A 7,456-nucleotide genomic window follows, 5' to 3' on the forward strand; every position below is an offset into this window, starting at 1 on the left:
TCCTTACGGATACGTAGCAAACTCGCTAAAGTGTGTGAGATGTTGTTTTAGTTGTGCGATTGCTGAGGCTTTCGAGATGCTCGAGAAGCCTTAGTATAACATTCGATGTGTTTTGAGCGTAGACCGCATATGGTATCGCGCTTCGTAGTTAATCGGTAACAATATGGGTTTGTTTGCGCGATTTGCTAAGAGGAGTTTTGAGATGATCGAGAAGCCTGGGAATAAAGTTTTGAGTTATTCAGTGCGAGGACCGTTTCGGGTAGATCGCTTCTTGGTTAATCGATAACAACATGGGGTTGTTTGCGCGATTTAAGAGGCGTTTCGAGATGATCGTGAAGCCTGGGAATAATGTTTTGAGTTATGCAGTGCGAGGACCGTATCGGGTAGCTCACTTCTTGGTTAATCGGTAACAACATGGGGTTGTTTGCGCGATTTAAGAGGCGTTTCGAGATGATCGAGAAGCCTGAGAATAACATTTTGAGTCATTCAGTGCGAGGACCGTATCGGGTAGCTCGCTTCTTGGTTAATCGGTAACAACATGGGGTTGTTTGCGCGATTTAAGAGACGTTTTGAGATGATCGAGAAGCCTGGGAATAACATTTTAAGTTATTTGTAAACATGTATTCTTATTCATGATTCAGATTACAGGAGCTTATTGATAATACTTCTTCAGTGTTTGGATGTTCCAGCTATTGTCAAAGACCACCCCGTCCAAGGAGGCGATTTTGTAGGCTCCGTTGTGGAGGACAGTATCGATCTTGTATGGCCCTTCCCATGATTGTCTGAGCTTGCCTTTAGCTAGCGGAGATTGAGCGGCAACGACATCTCAGAGCACAAGGTCCCCGACTTGGAAAGTGCGGGGCCGGACCCGTCTATTGTGGTATCGAGCTATGCTTTGTTTATGGGCCGTGATGTGAAGTATGTTGGGGTTTAGTGTCCTATAGACAATTGTTCTAGGATATAAACCTAATGTAAATGAATTGTTCTTTATAATATTTGTTTTAATAAGATATGGTTTCATAACTGTATAAAGGCAACCTCTTTTAAAGAACTAAATAAGTCTAATAAAAGGAAATCCCTAAGTTTATTTAAAGTGATTATAAAGTGTTTATACAAGCATGAAGTGAGATGAAACATTATAATAAACTAATAAACTTAAAACCACCCCAAGTCAAGTAATATGTTTTGAATAAGGGATTGACATATCACTGTTGAGACTTGCATGTAACAATGTCTTCTGTCGAGACAGAGAGCTGATCTCACAAGCTTCAGATATGCAGATATCTGGACAGTTACATGGATCCAATGAAAGGGGTTCATTAGGATTGGGGACCCGACTTGAGACAATAGGATGGGTAGATTTATCCTTGTCACCTGTTCATCTCATTGGTATTAATAGGTATAAGTAATCCTAAGACTCAAAGGAATGTTAATTAGTGATTATGGATTATGGAATGTGATGCTTTGATCCTATTGTAACACGATCCATAACAGAGATGACTCTGGGGTGTGAACGGCAAACGTTGGGTATCACAGGAAGTAATTACAGGATAGTTATACATTGGATTGAGCATTTGTCACTCCTGATAACTGGGAGATACGTCCAAGGATCACTTGTGGAAGACTTAACTCTAAATCCTTGCAAGGTGATAGCTTAAGACTTAAAATGCAGATTTCACTTAACCTATCTAATTGGAGTTAACTCGGTCTGTACAAGTAAAACGGACGTCTCGCTATATATGACTTGACATTGCCCATAGTCATAAGATTCTGTTCAAGGATGTCGTTGATGAAGGATCGAATTATACTGTAACTAATACGGAAAGGTCAACGACGGAATCAACCTGTCTTCTTATAGCTCTTTGGGAATGTTTCGGATCTGCCAATCACAGTTCGCGTACTCATTCCGTTATGCAAAGATTAAATATAATTCTAAGGAATTAATTTAATAGTTGTATATGGCTAGAAGCAATAAGAACCTAATGGGTCATACATAAGACTTGAAGCCCAAAAGAGAAACAAATATTAATTAATTGATGGAAGCCCAACTGAGTCCACCAAGGCACAGTAACACAAGGGGGGGGGGGGCGATTTTATATAGATAAAACATAAAGGAATTAATTTAATTTTGCAACAATTATAATTAGATTATGATTGCGAATTAAATTAATTATAGGATAAATAAGTTAGGAGGTTTAATGAGATTAAATTGCTTCTATTAATATCCTATCAATAAGTTATTATTATCTTTATATTTAGATATAATTATAGATAATAATAACAAGAGTATTATTCCAAATATAACTCTTATTAAGTAACGTAATTCTATCTAACTGGGGTTTAGATACAAGAGGTTATTTATACCCCTCCCATTAGCAAAATTTCGGCTAACCCTAGTCTCTCCCGCAGACTGAGAATTTCGACCACTATAGTAGAGGACGAAATTCCACCGATTGCTTCCGAATCAATTGATTTCATCTCTTTCTTTTTCTCCTTGATCTTGTGTTGATTAATTAGAGGCAATCTATCTTGATTGCTATTACTTGGTTGAATTCTAATCGTTTACTTATATGTCTTGTTATGTTCATGAATGTAGAAAAGACATACAAAAGGAGAAATTCGTTTTGCTTCTCCTACATCAGGTCAGTTCACGATTTCACGGATTCCTGGAGATTGAACCGTCAGATCGTCGCGATTTTTGGACAGGAGCTTCTAGACATATACTTCCACTTTTCCACCGTTGGGATTGTCATTCGGAGGTCTGAAAGATATTTTCGGATAGGGGCAGATTGGTAGACAGTTTCCATCTCTTTTGAAGTTGTGGGCACTTCGTTTGCAACAGTAGATTGATCGTCATAAAGGTATTTATGTTCAATCCCTCCTTACATGAAATAACAATTAACGGATCTTGGGAATAGAAAATAGGTAAAAATTTTATATTTCCGTTGCCAAACGTTTGTCTATTAACCTTCAGTGGTATCAGAGCCTGCGTTAAATCCGTTATTTCATATATGAAAATAAAAGGGTTTTCAATCAGATTGAATAGATTTATTGTTAGGTTAATTAATCAATTTGATTCGGTTAATTAATCTAAAGATAAATGGTTAAGATGAGATTAAGATATACGTGTTTTGTGGATTAAGGGTTTAACCGTTTGAATCGTGAAAAGAGTTAATTCGATTATTCTTTGAAAAATTTGATTTTATTAATGATTTAAACGAAACGGTTAGAATCGATTAATTAGATATATATTTGAAAAAGGTTATATAAATATAAACTGAGTTTTATATATATATATATATTCGAAATTAAAATTTAAGTTTTTAATTAAAAGAGTTTTGATTTAAAACAGAGTTTTAGTTTATATAAAACAGAATCTATCAAAAGTTTTGATATTTATTTGATTTAAAAATTAAATAAAGTTTTTTAAAAAAAATATGGATATATGTAATTCGCACATAGTGCGAATTACATATATCAGAGTTGGACTCCAACTCTTAATGGTTGGACGGCTATTGCTGCCCTTTTGGCAGCAATGCCGTCCAACGTTGCGGATATGATCCGCAACGGGGACGAACCAGTCTTCGTCCCCGTAATGTGTATTTTCTGTTTTAATTTTCTAATTGTTTTGGTTTTTCAGAAAACTAAAATTAAAATATATATAGAATTAATTGATCTACATGATTTAATCGTTGTCTATTTTAAATTGTATAGATTGAATTCAGTTGTCTAATTAAGATGTTTTAATACGGTTAATTAGATAAACTATTTCATTGATACAAAATTAAAATTTAGAAACAACGAATCAGCCCATATAAATTTGTTAATCGTTATAATTAATAAAAGGATATGGTAATGGTTTGTGTTTTAATTTGATTTTGCAAACCGTAAATATACTTGATATATTAGTTAATCACTTTAAACGGTTTTGGTAAAATGATTAAACACAATGATGTATAATCTCTCGTCTTAAAAGTTTTGTGTTTTGGAATTGATTTTACAAAGTTTAATCATTTGTATTTGATACGGTTGAATTAAACACGTTAAATAATCTTGGTAAAATAATTGAACACAACTAATTAATAAAGTTTTGTATAGTTGTATTAATCTAATAGGTTAATATAGAAGATACGAAACTGATAGAATTAAAATTGGATGAAAGTTAATTTGATGAGTTAATGTGATTAACCTAAATATTACATAAGTATTTTATGTAATCAACCAATTAAATTTATTTAATTGAGTCTATGTATGTTTGGAGTTGTGGACATATTTGGACCCTCTATTTAGTCTTTTGGTATTTTTGAAATAGGGCCTGCGAGTCCTGTCTATCTACTATCTATTGTAATTTCTCCTCTCATCTAATTCCCTTCAAGTTAATTGAAGTTTTCTTTAGTAGTATAGAAATTAATATGTAATTTCAAGGCGCCATGGAGAAGACGGAGGACCTAAAGAGAAATATGTCATAGTTAGTATTTCCCTAGGTTTGGCCTTTTATTCCGTCTCTGGCTCGACAGAATAATTTATATAATATGTCCATAACACCAATGTATGTGTCTGATGTATGCTAAAGCAAATCAAGACTAAGTTAGATTATGAGACTTAAAATAAAATCCCTCACTAATTAAAAGTTAAGTAAATAAGCAAGTTATTAAAATCGGTTGCCCCTCCCTAATATTATAATTCAGCCGACAGTACTGGGGGCCTTTAGGTTGTTGAGCAAACTCAAGCTCGGGGTCTTATGGTAACATCTGAATTATCGAAAATCGTTCTTTCATGAATATAGGGTAATACTTAAATTAGATTATGATAATTGGATAGGCAAACCCATGTTATCATAAACTAATGGGCAATATGGTTGGGATTAATATGAATAGCATATTAGTTACTAATGTGGTTAGTAACCCAATAATCTAGGAATCACATTAAAGATGTGATTGATTACATGAATCTACCTAACGAATGAGACTAGCTTGTTGAGCAAACTCAAGGTGAATATCTCAGGAGTTAGGATCCTAGCTCACTAAAGGATTTGTGAAATTCTTCGAATTAATATGGAGGGCTATTAATTTGGCAAAATAGTGGGAGCAATTTAAAATGAATTAAAAGACCTATAATTTTAAATTGATATACTTTAAAGCAAATGAATAAACATACGTCACTCTATCTCACTCTCAAGTTAAAGTAAATACTCTGAATCATCATATCTAAAATGGATCTTGATGGCGTGCCGTCTAGTATAGTGTTTTCTGAATGTATTGTGATATGAATATGCTATGGGTGTGGATGTGATCTTCTAAAGGTTCTATGTTTACTAGACGTCACTACTTAGGGGCAAGTGTACCCCGTCGTATCAAGTAATAATCCGGTTAAGACCGGGTATCGAATCCACGGGATTTATAATTGCAAGTATTAAACGACTCAGTTTTATACGTTATTTAAGCGGTGAATACTTTGAGTTGGTTCGGGGAACAACTACAAACTACTCCTAGCTACGGGTGAGGCAAATTTATATAACGAACCTCTTATGGAATGATACGGATGGCGATAAGTTATAAATATGACAAATAATGACTCCTAATGCATATACGGTTGATGTTTTGCTCTTGCAAAGATGACTACGTGTAGTGTAACCGACCCGTGAAGTACTTAGACTGCGTGGTTCCTAGTCAAGGCGTGTCTAATGCTTGGGACCAGAAATTAGGGCCAGTAAGTTCCGTGGATTTTTAATTCCTACAGTTTCCGGAGCGTCGCTTCCGGTAGGGCAACACCTATATGAATCCCTAAAGATAGCCCGAATGGCGTCGGAAATCACGTTCTCCTACACAATAATCAATTACGAGTATCAAAACAAGCAACAAACATCAACACATATATAGAAAAAGAGATTATGAATCATAAATTATAAATATGGAGAATGTAAATATGAATTACAACCAAGCCTAGTACATAGGATGAGTACAAGCTAATTAGCAAGTGTAAAGGGAAGAGTCCACCCTCGGAACTAGCTAACCGGACTAAAAGCCGTCTCTTAGGACTTGGAGGTGGAGCTTTCGAGCTTGGTGAACGGAGGAAGAACGGAACTTTGACGGGATGCCGGAATCAACGAACAAGCTCTCAAGATGAAAGAGTCTAGCTACACAAAGCCTAAAACAAAATCTAAAATGACAAGAGTTTGCCTATGCTATAAGTAATATATAAAGTGTGTGTTCAAATGAGTGCTAGTCACTCTTATTTATACATATCAAGCTAAGGGTAAATTTGTAATTTTACAAGGTGCAAGCATGCAGGAACATGATTTTGTGCAGAAATCCCATGATACGCCTCACGTATGGTGGTATACGCCCTGCGTGTTTGCCCATTCCGTCAGAAATCTCCTGCATGTGGACCAAATCCAGATCTTGTTGTCTCAACCACGCCCCGCGTAGACTGGGATGCGCCTCGCGTGGTTGAGTCTCTGACTTTTTATTGCTTGAATTGGTCCTTTTACGCCGCGCGTAGCTGAAGCACGCCTCGCGTAAATGAGTCTCTGATTCTTTTAGGTTGAAGAATTCCCTCACACGCCCCGCGTGTAAGGTGGGACGCCCCGCGTATGGATAGTTGACTCAGGGAGACCATGCAGTCTGACTTTCAAGATTAGGCTAATCATTTATGACATATGTCGTACGCCTCGCGTAGGGTGGTATATGCCTCGCGTATGCTGAGTAGATCCCACGTGGTGTCTGTGGATAGGACAATTATTTCTGACTTGGTGTTTCACGCCCCGCGTAAGGAATGAGACGCCCCGCGTATTATCGTGGATTTTCACTCCTTGTTTGTACCTAAAATACAATTCTCGAGAGTCGAATTAGCTTGACGTTTTATTTCCTAAATTAATCAAAAACAAGGGAAAATTAACCGAAAGTATGGAATTTATTTTTATTTTGTTATTTTATTAAAACACTCTATTTTTGTAATTAAACTTATTTATTTCATCCAAAATTAACCCGTAAATCACGCTAAAAGATAGGGGTAAAATACCCCTATCAAACCTCCTCGGACTTTAAAGTTTTACTTGTCCTCAAGTAAAAGAAATCGAAAAACAAGGGATTGAGATTATTAAGAAACAAACCGACGGTTGGTTTTACCAAGTGCGTGATTTCAAAGTTAAAGTTTTATGCAAAGTTTTCGGTAAGTACCTACGCAAACAAACGAGTGACCAAAACTTGCTTGAAACCTCCATGATCAAAATTAATAGGCAATATTAACGGGGTCGATTATCTTTTGAGAACCCGATAGTACCTCACCAAGGGATTTCACTCTTATGCTCAAACTTTGGTGGGTCGGTGTTTGAGCACTCTTCTTTGCACTTACTCGAGATCACTTTGAGTTTGCATTTTCATCCGGGTGGTTCCTCCTATGTTATGGTTTAGGCAATATGAAAAATGAACCCGGAGGGGGGTTGTAATGTGGGTGG

Source organism: Euphorbia lathyris, chromosome 2 (assembly GCF_963576675.1).
Source record: "Euphorbia lathyris chromosome 2, ddEupLath1.1, whole genome shotgun sequence".
NCBI classification, from domain to species: Eukaryota; Viridiplantae; Streptophyta; class Magnoliopsida; order Malpighiales; family Euphorbiaceae; genus Euphorbia; species Euphorbia lathyris.